This window comes from Pinus tabuliformis, chromosome 1_2 (genome assembly GCF_031772625.1).
Source record: "Pinus tabuliformis cultivar Carrire ecotype Pingquan chromosome 1_2, CPIR1, whole genome shotgun sequence".
Classification (NCBI taxonomy): Eukaryota; Viridiplantae; Streptophyta; class Pinopsida; order Pinales; family Pinaceae; genus Pinus; species Pinus tabuliformis.
Genome location: NC_142298.1, coordinates 1,038,120,766 through 1,038,133,962, shown reverse-complemented (window position 1 = coordinate 1,038,133,962; position 13,197 = coordinate 1,038,120,766).

The following is a 13,197-nucleotide window of genomic DNA, read 5'->3' as shown; positions in this document are numbered from 1 at the left end:
TATGGGCTGAAGCTGCAAACACTACCGTATATGTACAAAATCGATGCCCTCATCAAGCATTGGGTTCCAAGACTCCTGAAGAAAAATTCACCGGTAAGAAACCTGATGTTTCTCATTTTAAAATTTTTGGAAGCCCTGTATACTTTCATGTGCCGAAAGAGAAAAGAAATAAATTGGGAGCATCTGGAAAGAAGGGAATTTTCGTGGGCTATGGTGAAAATACTAAAGGCTATAGAATCTATGTAGCTGGTCAAAGGGAAGTCATAATTAGTCATGATGTCACCTTTGACGAAGATATGGCTCTCAGCAAGGTGATCAATCTTCCGACTTTGAGAAGCTCTCAAGAAGCCGACACCAAGGAACCGAAAGAAAAGGATGATGAATCGATGCCTGATGTAGAAGAACCCATGGATCCGATTGATCCTCGTCCATATGAGCCTTCCTCTTCTAGGAAGAGGCCTTCATGGCTTAAGGGGTTACTTGATGATGCTGAAGGACATGCTGCACCCCGAGGAACGTTTCGTGAAAGTAAGAAACTTAATAGGTATCAAGGATACCTGACCATCATGAGCACGATCATACAAAATGAGCCTTCATCATTCTTAGATGCCGTCAAGAATCAAGTATGGAAGGATGCTATGACCGTAGAATATGAGTCTATTATGGAGAATGATGTCTGGGAAGTAGTTCCCAGACCCTGGACAAGACAATTGTTACTTCAAAATGGTTTTACAAGATAAAGCATGCAGCAGATGGAAGCACGGAAAAGTATAAGGCTCGTTTTGTTGCTCGAGGTTTCTCCCAAAAGGAAAGTATAGACTATGATGAGATATTTGCACCTGTTGCCAGATATACGACCATCCGCTCGATCATAGCCCTTGCCGCTTCACAAGGATGGAACCTACATCAGATGGATGTCAAGACTACGTTCTTGAATGGCTCGATCAAAGAAGAGGTCTACGTGGAGCAACCCGAAGGATTTGAGATTTATGATTGAAAATCTCATGTATACAGGTTGAAGAAAGCTCTCTATGGGCTGAAGCAAGCACCCCGAGCATGGTATGAGAGGATCGATAGCTACTTGATGAAGCTGGGATTCACTGGGAGTGAAGCCGATCCTAACCTTTACTTTAAGGTTGAAGATGACAAGCCTCTCATACTGGTATTGTATGTGGATGACCTCTTTCTAACAGGTGCAGACCCTCTCATTCATAAATGTAAGAGGGAGCTGGCCTTTGAATTTGAAATGAAAAACCTAGGACTGATGCACTACTTCCTAGGACTTGAAGTATGGCAAAAGCCAAGGGAAATTTTCCTATCTCAAGGAAAATATGTGGTAAATATATTGGAAAGATTTGGCATGATGGACTGCAAGCCTATGACTACCTCGAGGATCTTAACTTTTAGAAGTTATATGGTAGTGATGTCGGACCAGACTTGGGAAATGCCTCTGAGTTTCAAAAACTCATTCGCATTGATGTTCTTGGTGAACCTCCGTCCGAACATATGTTTTGCAGTTAGCATTGTGAGCTCATATTTGGTTGAGCCTCACTGGATTGATGCCAGGAATCTTTTGAGATGTCTTCAGGACACAATCTCTCATGGATTAAGATACACTGCCAGAGATGTGAGACTACTTGGGTATACTGATGTTGATTGGGCAGGCAGTGTGGTGGACCGTAAGAGCACTTCCGGGTACTGTTTCACCTTGGGATCTGCTTCGATATCCTAGATAAGCAGGAAGCAGAAGTCAGTGGCTTTGAGCGCCGCCGAAGCAGGGTGTATTGTTGCTAGCATAACCTCATGTGAGGCAGTCTGGTTGCGAAAGCTCTTCAATGAGCTGTTTGGATTTACAATGGACACCACTGTGATTCTCTGTAACAACCAGAGGTGGGATTCGATTATTAAGGAATCCCGTATTCGTCAATTGCTCCAGCAGATAGACATCATCTGGGATATGGTAAGTCGATGAGCAAGGAAGCTCCATCACATTAAGATGATGTACAGGTTGATACACCTTGTCAAAGCCCCGAGGAAAGATCTAATCTGTGATTTTCCCAAACGACTTGGAGTCGGCAAGAAACCCTTGTACAAGGGTCCTGCATGTTGCATACATTGAGCTCTGGGAGCTCTGAGGGCTTGTGGTTCCTACTGGAGCAACATATGACCACAGGGTGACTCACCCTCCCCTGGTGGTGCACACTGGAACAAGATGATTCGCTCTCTTGTGGGACAAGATGATTCGCTCTCTTGTGGAACAGGATGATTCGCTCTCCTGTGTAGCAGGATGATTAGTTATCTTGTGAGGCCTGGATTGATGTGTTCTCCATGGCAGCTTGGATTGATGTGTTCTCCACGGCGATTGTAGTAGGATTGATGTGTTCTCCTGTGAAGCCTGGATTGATGTGTTCTCCATGGCGATTGTAGCAGGATTGATGTGTTCTCCTGTGAGGCCTGGATTGATGTGTTCTCCATGGCAATTGTAGCAGGATTGATGTGTTCTCCTGTGAGGCCTGGATTGATGTGTTCTCCATGGCAATTGTAGCAGGATTGATGTGTTCTCCTGTGAGGACAGGATTGATTAGTTCTCTTGTCAAGGCATCCTGCCCATGCAGTCTGGGACTCATGGGAAGTACCTCTCATCTGATCAATGAGCAGGGAAATGAAGTTAGGGACCATAGTAGTACCGATGGATGCATCGTTGTAACTACCGTACTCCCTACGCTAGGATGACCTCCATTGATCTGGGATCAATGATACTGGTCTGGGACCAGTGGTAGGAGTTGTACCATACTATGACGCTGACTTCGGGTCGGTTGAGACTGGTCTGGGACCAGTGGTACATACTCGGAGACTGACTTCGTGTAAGTGCAGTACTGGTCTGGGACCAGTGAGAGTGGTACATACTATGACGCTGACTTCGGGTCGGTTGAGACTGGTCTGGGATCAGTGGTACACTCTCTGAGACTGCGATACTGGTCTGGGACTAGTGGTAGGAGTGGTACTTACTATGAAGTTGACTTCAGGTCGGTTGAGACTGGTTTGGGACCAGTGGTACATACTCTGAGACTGACTTTGAGTCAGTATGATACATTCTCGATCATTTCTTCTTCTTCATAATTTGGACAAAAGCAGAGTAGAACAGAACAATGCAAGAGCAGAGCAGAACAGAGCAAAACAGTACAGATCAGTGCAGGCAGAACAAGACAAAGCAGAACATGCAAAATAGAGTAGAGTAGGGCAAGGGTTAGGTTGTACAGGGCAGTGCATTTGATGGATGAATAGTAACGACTGATAGACAGATTGCAGATGAAGTTCTCCATGGTTGAGAGGGAGTGTTAAAATTGGCAACTAGGGAAAAAATTCATGTGGGTCATCTTATTCATGGCTGATAATATTTTTATTAGATTCCTCTCGTCGAGAGGTGTAGGATTGATATAAATATCATCTGATTCCGATAAGTATTCATGGAGATATGAATTTATTTTTATTATGGAATTATTATCAAACCGACCTACAACTCATGTAGGCTCAGAAGCCCAATAGTCGCATCTATTCACCCACCAACGTTGTGTATAAATATAAGAGGACTTTTCCTCATTTAGACTCACTCATCTCATCACATCTCTCTCTCTCTACTGCGCAGATATGAGTCTCTTCTCTACTGCGCTGAAATGGGTCTCTCTCTCTCACACATGTGAAGTCGAAAGCTGTTGAATTTGAAGCTGCAACTGCAGAAGTAAAGATTGACTTGTGTGGCCTAGAATATCTCCTCATCTGAACTGTGCTATAGGTTCATTTGAACCTCCTCTGAAAGCCGCAACTTTTGGTGGTGGAATGAAGTCAATCTGATGAACGGTTTGCAAGATATCGACTGCCCTAGTTTGAAGTCGGAAACTGCTGAAACTGAAGCTGCAACTGCAGAAGTAAAGATTGACTTGCGTGGCCTAGAAGATCTCTTCATCTGAACTGAGCTGTAGGTTCATTTGAACCTCCTCTGGAAGCCGAAACTTTTGGTGGTGGAATGAAGTCAATCCGACGGTTGGTTTGTGAGATATGGTCTGCCCTAGTTTGATAACGAAGCCGCTAATGCTGATGCTGCTGATCTAGGGTTTGCTACTACTGATATGAATCAGATTTATTGTACTATTTCTCTCTGCTGAATTATTGAAGATAAAAGAAGATTTGATCAAAGGGTTTCCCCACACATTATGGGGTTTGTCCCTGGCTAGCCGCCACATCTTGTGTCTCTTGTCTTGGCTTGTTTTTTGTCGATCGTTTAATGTTCTATCTGCACTTTACTTTATGTACATATGATTGCTAATCGGTGGAATATAATAAGAAAAAGAGGTAAACTATTATAAGCATAGAACATACCATAACTTCACAAAGTACCAATCTCCCACCTTGTTGTTCTTGGCCAATTACACTACTCTCTTGATCTCTGGGCTGATTCTAGGCTAAGTCTTAGAAGTCATCATGTTCATGACTGGGTATACAAAAGAGTCTATGAAGTCTTTGTAGGTGAATGATGTGGAAAACTTGTGGACTAAGGGTGTCCAATAGATGATTGATCTCTCCTTTCCCTTGGTGTCCAATTTCTGGATCCTCAAAGGGAATTTATCCATATGGTAATACAAGAACATATGAAAAAACATTTAAGAGTATTTGAAACCTCTTTCAGTGGGCAATCTAGTGAATTGTTCATGCATTCTGTCTGCAATGAACTGGGCATAATCATACATAATAATAGGAGATTTGCCTAGAGTAAAAATGGACAAGAAGGCTATGATGACATCATCCACATGCTCATCTGATGTGTATCCTAGGATGCATGAGAGCATGGTGATTATTCTCCTGCCAGACTCAGAAAAATAGTGGCAACATAGGGTGGAATGTCTGTAGGAGTATGTCTTTCCTCAATGATGAAATTCTGGAAAATTTGTTCGATTTTCACTGGGTCCAGTGTGATGTACAGGTCCAATAGGTTTCCAATGGACAAAGGATTTATATTAGGACTAGGATGGATTTGTAGCATCTGGTTGATGGATTCAATAGTAACGGTGAATAATAACTCATGGTTTGGTGCCTTAATAGCCCTATGGCTTGGAACATAACAGGCATGACAAAAATGTACTATGTATGGGAATGGGTGAACTTATGAGAATGTATACTTGGGAAAATTGGATTCCCAAAGGTTGATGTCATCAGCATGGTTTAGGAAACTATCCTTACTCCAACAGTGGATTCTCAGAAGGTGGCCTATAGTAGTTGTGTCTTTAATTTGGAAATTCCTATCTGCCAAGGCCAAATGGTCAATGTCCAGGTGAGGGGTTGAGACCAGTCTGACATCCAAAGAGGTCGGGGTAGCCATCTTTGTGATAAAATATGGGAATTGGGCTTATACATCTTTCGGAAATGAAGTTTTGATAGCTCTGGTACATGGATAGGGTATTGGCAGTTTGCAGGATAGGGGTTTTCCGTATTTTAGGGGAAATACTCTCAATTCAATGGAAATTTATTAAATTCAATTGCTTTAATGTTTGAATTTACTATATACCTTTGAATTTGAGAGGGCCGTTCTGGTTCTCTGTCGAAATACCTAGAATTTATGGTTCAAGTTGCACACTAGTTTTGAATGGTGGCTGCAGAGGGTTCTGTGGCTTTAGTCACATACTGGAGGGCTGAACTGGGCTCCCAGAGCATGTTCGTGAGGGAACTGATGGTCGGAACCAGTTGCAGAAGCTTGGGGGTGCAGGTAAGCTTAGAATGCTTTCGCAGAGTAAGCGAGTGAAAAAGAGTGAAAATGGGGGTCTACGGGCTTTTAATAGAGAATGGTTAGAAAATTGGCACGAAAATTTTTTAGTGAATAGTGAACAATTTTTCTTTCGGTGGGGAGGTGGTTTAGGGAGTCATTGCACTGCTTTTTAGCGATGGGTGGTATTTTCCCGAGAGCACGCGACTTAACATGGTGTTGTCACGTAACCTAAGGGGACCCGAGCAATACCGCCCATATCGCAAGCTTTCGGGCCGGTAAAGGTTGGGAGATGAATGGGCGCGATATGGGCAAGGGCCGTAGGATCTAGGGGTAGAAGATCCAATGAAAATCATGTGGCAGAGATGCACGATGGGAGATGGGGGGCATATATTAGCGGGGTCCAGGGGTTAATTACATTTAAGTGTAATTAATCAGGGTTATTCTGTAATGTAGTTTTATGGAGTGTAACAGGTAAAAGTGAATTTGCGAGGTTAATACAGTAATGTGGGAGGGGAATAATAGTTAGGATAAGAGGTTTTAGTGGGTTTTTTTGGGGTTTTTAGGGAAATTAATAAAGGGAAAATGACTTTTTAGATGGGGAAAGGGTTTCACACTAGGGAAAAGGGGCTTTTTAAGTAGGGGAATGAATTTTGAGGGTAATTTGCTAGGGGATTATGTGAAACCAAGGGGGAAAGGTAAAAATGAAGGGAGAATGGGTTTACATAAGAAATGAAGTGGTAAAGGGGGAAATTAGTTAAGTATGTAGTGAGGGGTGAAATGGAAAGGGGGAAGTTAACCAAATGAACTTATGAGAATAATTTTTCTTTCATAACTTCTCCTACACACTGAAACACATGATTAAACATGATAGATGTGCTTATGCCTCAAATAACTTGTATTTCTACAACCTTTCTTTTACTTACCCTAACATTTTCTTCTTCACTTTGTTCGATGAACTTAAGCTAGCAAACCCTTTTTTTTCCTTTTTATTTTATGAAACAAACTATCTACTTCTAACCTTATATCTTCCAAGGGCTCAGATTAAACTGATGAGCTCCTTTTATTCCTATACCTATCTACTAATCTGCCAAGATTAAACTGTTTGGCTAGACCTTATTCTCTAACTATAAACATGAAATTCAAAGCATTAAGTAGTCGATATTAAAAAATTTGACTATCATGGGTTGCGGCATGTATGACAAGCTGCACACAACCATTATTTTAGATAGTAAAGTAAAGAGTAGTGGCACTTGGACTTGCATAGTTTCATGATCTGTTTTTGTTTGGGGTTCAAATTTTTTCATTTTTTTGATATTTTCTTGTTCTTTTTGTCCTTTGATATTTCTTTTAGGAAATACCCTCTTTACATTTTTAAATTTTAATATGGAAAACATTTACAGAAAGCAAAGGTAGGTACAATATTACAAGACTTAACATCAACCAATTCAAAAATTATGAATCCTATCACTATAGGAATCTAACAGAACCTTGCAAAATTATCTTCCATTGGTGATGCATTAGGGAAGTTTATTGCCATAACCCAAAATATAAATATTCTTATAAAACCACTTGTGCTCAAATATGTTTTGAGATGGATTTGAACAAGAGTTTTCCTACTGAGATTAATCTAATGGCTCCACAATATGTGTGGGTCCAGAATATTGATTAAGAAAATGTTTCATTTCAATGTTGAGCATATTATGAAACAAGACATGTAACAAAAAATACCCAAAGCGTTTGTAGAATAATAGAGTGTAGAAGAATAACTAGATGCTCAAATGGTGAGAAGGAGCTTAGAGTGAACATTATATGATATATAAAAAAAGAGACTTAGAGTAAGAAAGAAGAAGATATTGTCAAATATTATTCATATAAGGAAACAAAAACTAATAAGGAAGAAGTGTCTGAGGACCCTCTCGATTTAGTGACAATGGAAGCGCAACATACTCTAGTGAAAGTCGGATCCCCTCTAAATCATCAATGGAAAAAGCCAGAAAAGAAACTTATTAGGCAGATAAGGAAAATAAGAAAGAAATTGAAGACAACTATGTTTACTTATCGAAGGGTGAACCATTAGACACAACAGAAAATGCAGGTTGAATTCAAATGGGGAAAATATATATTTTCCAAGGAAAATCAGAAGTCAACCAAAATTGAATAAAAAAGTAGTGAAAACTGGAATTCAAATGCATTTGGATCTTAGGAGTATTTTGGAAAATTCTTAGTTGGAATGGGACTGGAATTTTTGTATCATGGGGTAATCAATTGAGGGATTAGATTGAGTCTTTAGTCTCAATCTCAAACTGCAAGGAAGATAGGTAATTTTGAAGAAATGTAATAGTTCTGGGCTGGATCCCAACTTTCTTTTTTAATAAAACTCTCAAACATGTTTCTTTGACAAAAAAAAAGGATGATATAGGTTGGGCTTTGATCCACTTATGTGTGCACATGTCATGGAACCAAGGGTTAAATTTTATGGCTACTTATCTATATTTTTCTTATTTAACCATCAAATATTTACCATTTTAAATTTTGCACATCACTTAGTTTTACAAACCATCAATTTGATGGGTGACATAAATTTCTCTCTCTCTCTCTCTCTCTCTCTCTCTCTCTCTCTATCTCTCTCTCTATCTATATATATATATATATATATATATATATATATATATATATATATAATGATGCCTTGGATACATTCATACTTGAATCTAAACACAATTGGGTTTGGGCCTTTTATGTGTTATATATATTGAGTTGTGTTTAGATTCAAGTATGAATGTATCCAAGGCATCATTAGATATATATATATATATATATATATATATATATATATATATATATATATATATATATATATATATATATATATATATATGAAATTCTAAATAAAGTTCCAAAAAACAAAAGAAGTCTAACATGACATGTTCACATCCATGGGCCATTGGTGTTCTATATAAGATACTAAGTGATTTTTTTTAGTGTCTTATATAGAGTACCAATGGCCCATGGGTGTGGAAATGTCATGTTAGACTTCTTTTGTTTTTTGGAACTTTATTTAGAATTTCATATATATATATATGAAATTCTAAATAAAGTTCCAAAAAACAAAAGAAGTCTAACATGACATGTCCACATCCATGGGCCATTGGTATTCTATATAAGACACTAAGTGATTTTTCTTTTTTAGGTGGGTGAAAGAGCAAGTTTTATTTTAATTTCTGTAGTTTTATATAGTTTATTTGGTGTTAACACACACGTGATAGATCTCAATTTTGTAAATTGGATCTATTTATTGGTTTGATTATAAAAAAAAAATCTATTTTGTAGTTGGATATGGAAATCTCAAATGTGTGATTAATAAGTGTATGATGCCTTGGATGCATTCATACTTGAATCTAAACACAATTAGGTTAGGGCCTTTTATGTGTTAACCTATCTATGGGAGAGCTCTATTTTTCTTCATTGTCGGAATATTATGAAACTTGCATATTAATAAAAATGGCTTCAAACTTGTTTTATTATTTATAAAGTCCTCCTTAAGTCCAACTCATGACATTGAAAGATGAGATTGATTGTTCATTTTCAAATTACATTATAGTTAATGGGTTTGACCAAGCTACTTCAAAACTTTTCAATCATAGTTTAGTATAATTTGTAAAATCTTTGAAATTATATAAATAATGAGGAATGGACATGGTTGAATATGTTGGATATTTTTAAAGGAATGAAATCATTTGCATCTATTATATTACTTGGTTGAAGCGTGTTGTTTTAAAAGAAAAGCATCCTCTCTATTAGCAAAAGGGTGAGAGAGAGGGCTAATACAATAATATTCATAGGCATTGGGTGGATGAGATAACAACCATTCTCTCCAGCCATCGTAGATAACCCTAATTGATAGCTGAAGGATATTTTATTTAGTCAAGATCAAATTAAAAAATTTACTATGACAAAACACAAATCTTACATTAACAAAAAATGTTTTTATATCCACAATTAAAAATGAATAAAAATACATAATACATGATATTTAAATGATGGGTAAAGATAAAGAGCAAAAGTCATGCGAATGACAATTTTAAAAGGAAACTGTCATAAAAAATTTACTTGACCTGCCCTTGTCAAATTTATACCCTGCACGGAACCATTTTATATGTTCTCTCTTGGTGCAACTACTTAATTTATAACTACTATTTATATTTTGTATATATTTCACATTTTTTTTGTTAAGCTTGGTAGGTCCTCTCTTTCCATTCATTTTTAAAGCAAATTTATACCACATAGATTGGCTAGGTGGCTTCAACTTTCCCAATGGGAAACCAAGTCTGTTGGCCACCTATCCAAATTGTATGCCATCCAGTAACAAAAGAGTTTAAGTCTTTCTATCCAAGATATATAAGTATTTGTTTCATGTCCATACTCTAGATATCTATCTATACATATTCTTGCATAAGGAAATGTAAAATCTATCCGCATATAAAACAAAACTTAACACATGAAATTCTCTAATCATTTTGATATGTCGAGGGCGATTTCACTGGTGTAGGGTCTTTGGTGTTCAACCCAGGCATCTCTGAAAGTTCCAAGATACATGGGATGTGCCTCTCAATTCTACCCCACCTGATATCTTGCTTGTGAAGTTGAAACTGCAGTTTCTGAAATTCATGTTTATAATTCGGCATACCTTGGACATTGACAGCCATGCCCACTGAAATCTTCTCCGTAGCCTTGCCCAACAGGATTTTCTTTAGCCAATAAAGGTACTGTTTAAATTAGGTGATCCTTCCTCTAGTGTTGCCAGGATTTGGGACTAGGGTCCTCCAATCCTCCATTTCTTCATCTGTCACACTGTCTTGCTTCTCTTCCTCTTCTTTTTCCTCTAAAATTTTGCATATACCTTCATCTATGCCCTCATGGTAAGCCTCTGGCGCCTTGCTGATAAGCCTTTCCACATATTTCCTTCCCCTACGGACCTCAGACGTGCTTGGTTCCATTTCCTTTTTGGGCACTTGGGCCTGTCTTCCACGGCCACGACTTTTCGCAGGACGAGCCATGGTGGCGATACCTCAGTCCTATTCGTTGCAACAATTAATTAACTAGAAGAAATTAAATAGCGTATGACAATTTTCTCACCCTTGGGTTTTATTATCACAGATAATCGCCCCACCTTGCTCCTCCCCTTGCCCTTTCACGTTGATGCTAGAGCCTTCATGGTCATAGGTCCATTCCCAAGGTGGGGCAGACCTACTTCCACCCATATAGAGACCATGCCGCCACACCAACTTCCTCACAAACTCACACAGGTTAGCTACCACTCGTCAATTACCAGTTGATGAGAAATTTCACATGCCTTCCTTCAACCAACCTTGGTATGCATACCCTTTCCCGTTGTCCAGGACGCTAGTGGATAGCCATTGTTATTTTCTTGCCAGACTTCCCACCCGTGGTTCTCATCATTGCCCTCTCTGCGATGGTTTTTGTATACCTCACAACAAGTACACTTGCAACTACAACAGGGTTGAGCTCGTAAACTGCAGCTTAATTGACGCACTTGCCCCTCCGCACTTGTCTCTCTACCTTTACCCGCAAGACCCCTACACACATCCCGGCTCATCCCTTGACTCACAATTCCCAGGGTCCCCATGTGAGACAGTAAGATTTCAAAACAAAGGGAAATTGAAGCTATACCAGGCGGTTTCAGAATGCAGACGCAGGACCAAACCAAAACTACTAGGCGACACCCCCAGTTCCTCCATCGTTTCTCAACTTCACCATTTTCACTCCTAATTTTCCCTTGCTCCCTCCAGCAAAAACCCAAACAGGTCAACATTTCTATGGAAGAGAGATACCATAATACATACCCGTTAATACTTGCAGGCGATCGACAATCTTGGAGCCGAGGATGGCATCGCAGGCCCTATCTAGTGCACTGACCTCCCCATTTGCGATCAAACCCAACTACATCGCCCACCTGTCTACGCTATCTCCATTTATGCCTTCTCCTCCACCACCCTCGTTGCCACTTTTCCCACCTTCCCTGCATTTAATCATGCCAAAGGCCACTGCACCCATTTCCTTGAGCGGGGGGGGGGGGGGGCGGTGGTACAGTACTCAGAGGTACCCTACATTAATCCCCGTTTGCTGTCCCAACCACTAGCTCGCACGCTGATTGGGGTATATTTCACATTTTTATATTTATAAATTTTTATATTTTATATTTTTATATGTTCATTAATTAAGTTTTTTATATATTTCCCATTTCTATATAGAAACATTTTTGTTTTTAAGTATACTTTTATTAATCAAATTTATCATGTTTTTATATGTTTATTAATTGTATGTTATGAAATATCATGGTGAAAAATATGTATCATTATTATTTAAATTTATTTTAATATGATATGCATATTATGATTTTTTTGAGAAAAAGTATGTGTAATTTTATTAATAAAAACAACATTACAATATAACAAATTGAATTGAATATTTTTATTACTGTTTTAATTGAGTCCACATGGTGTTTTATCATTATTATTCTTTAATTTAATGCTTCATTTTATGGACACTACACAATCTTTGTCATATTGAATCCACATTTAAATGTTTACATTCATCTACAAACACTACAACATCTCCCCCATAATATGTTATAGAGGGCATCTCCACACAATAAATGTGAAAAACTAAGCATGTATTCACATGATGTCATTTATTATTTGATAATTTGTATGGTAATTTCATAATTGTATTAGGTAAATGTGAAAAGGTAAATGTGTATTCACATAATATTATTTATTATTTGATAATTTGCATGGTAATTCCATAATTATATTAAATCAATGTGAAAAAGTAAACATAGATTTAAATATGTAAGTGAGTTAATATTTGAAATTCTATTCATTCTTTCATGTAAAAGAAACTATTAGGATATGCCACTATCTTTCATTTATGATCATAAAATAAAAATTTAGATTAAAAAAATCTATAAACATAAATAATATAAAAATATGCTTTAACAATTTATGAACTTAATCCATAATTATAACAAATAACAACCATTTTTAAACCTTAATTTTGAGGATAAAATCCCAGTTATATCAATGGTGAGTATACTCATTATTGATAGGTGTTCAAAGTTTTACTATGTTTATTATCCCATTCTTTTTAATGATTAACTTTTTATTGGTTTTAGAAGGTAAATCGGGTCACTATGTATAAGTTGATATAAATTTATTTTTTATTAATTAAGGAGTTAGAGTAAGTCAAAGTTTTATGGTTTATATATTTTGTTTATTTTTAGTAAATTTGATGATATCGTACTCTTGAATATATATATATATATATATATATATATATATATATATATATATATATATATATATATATATATATATATATTATATTTATATTGCATTTTTGGATGTATAAAGAGATTC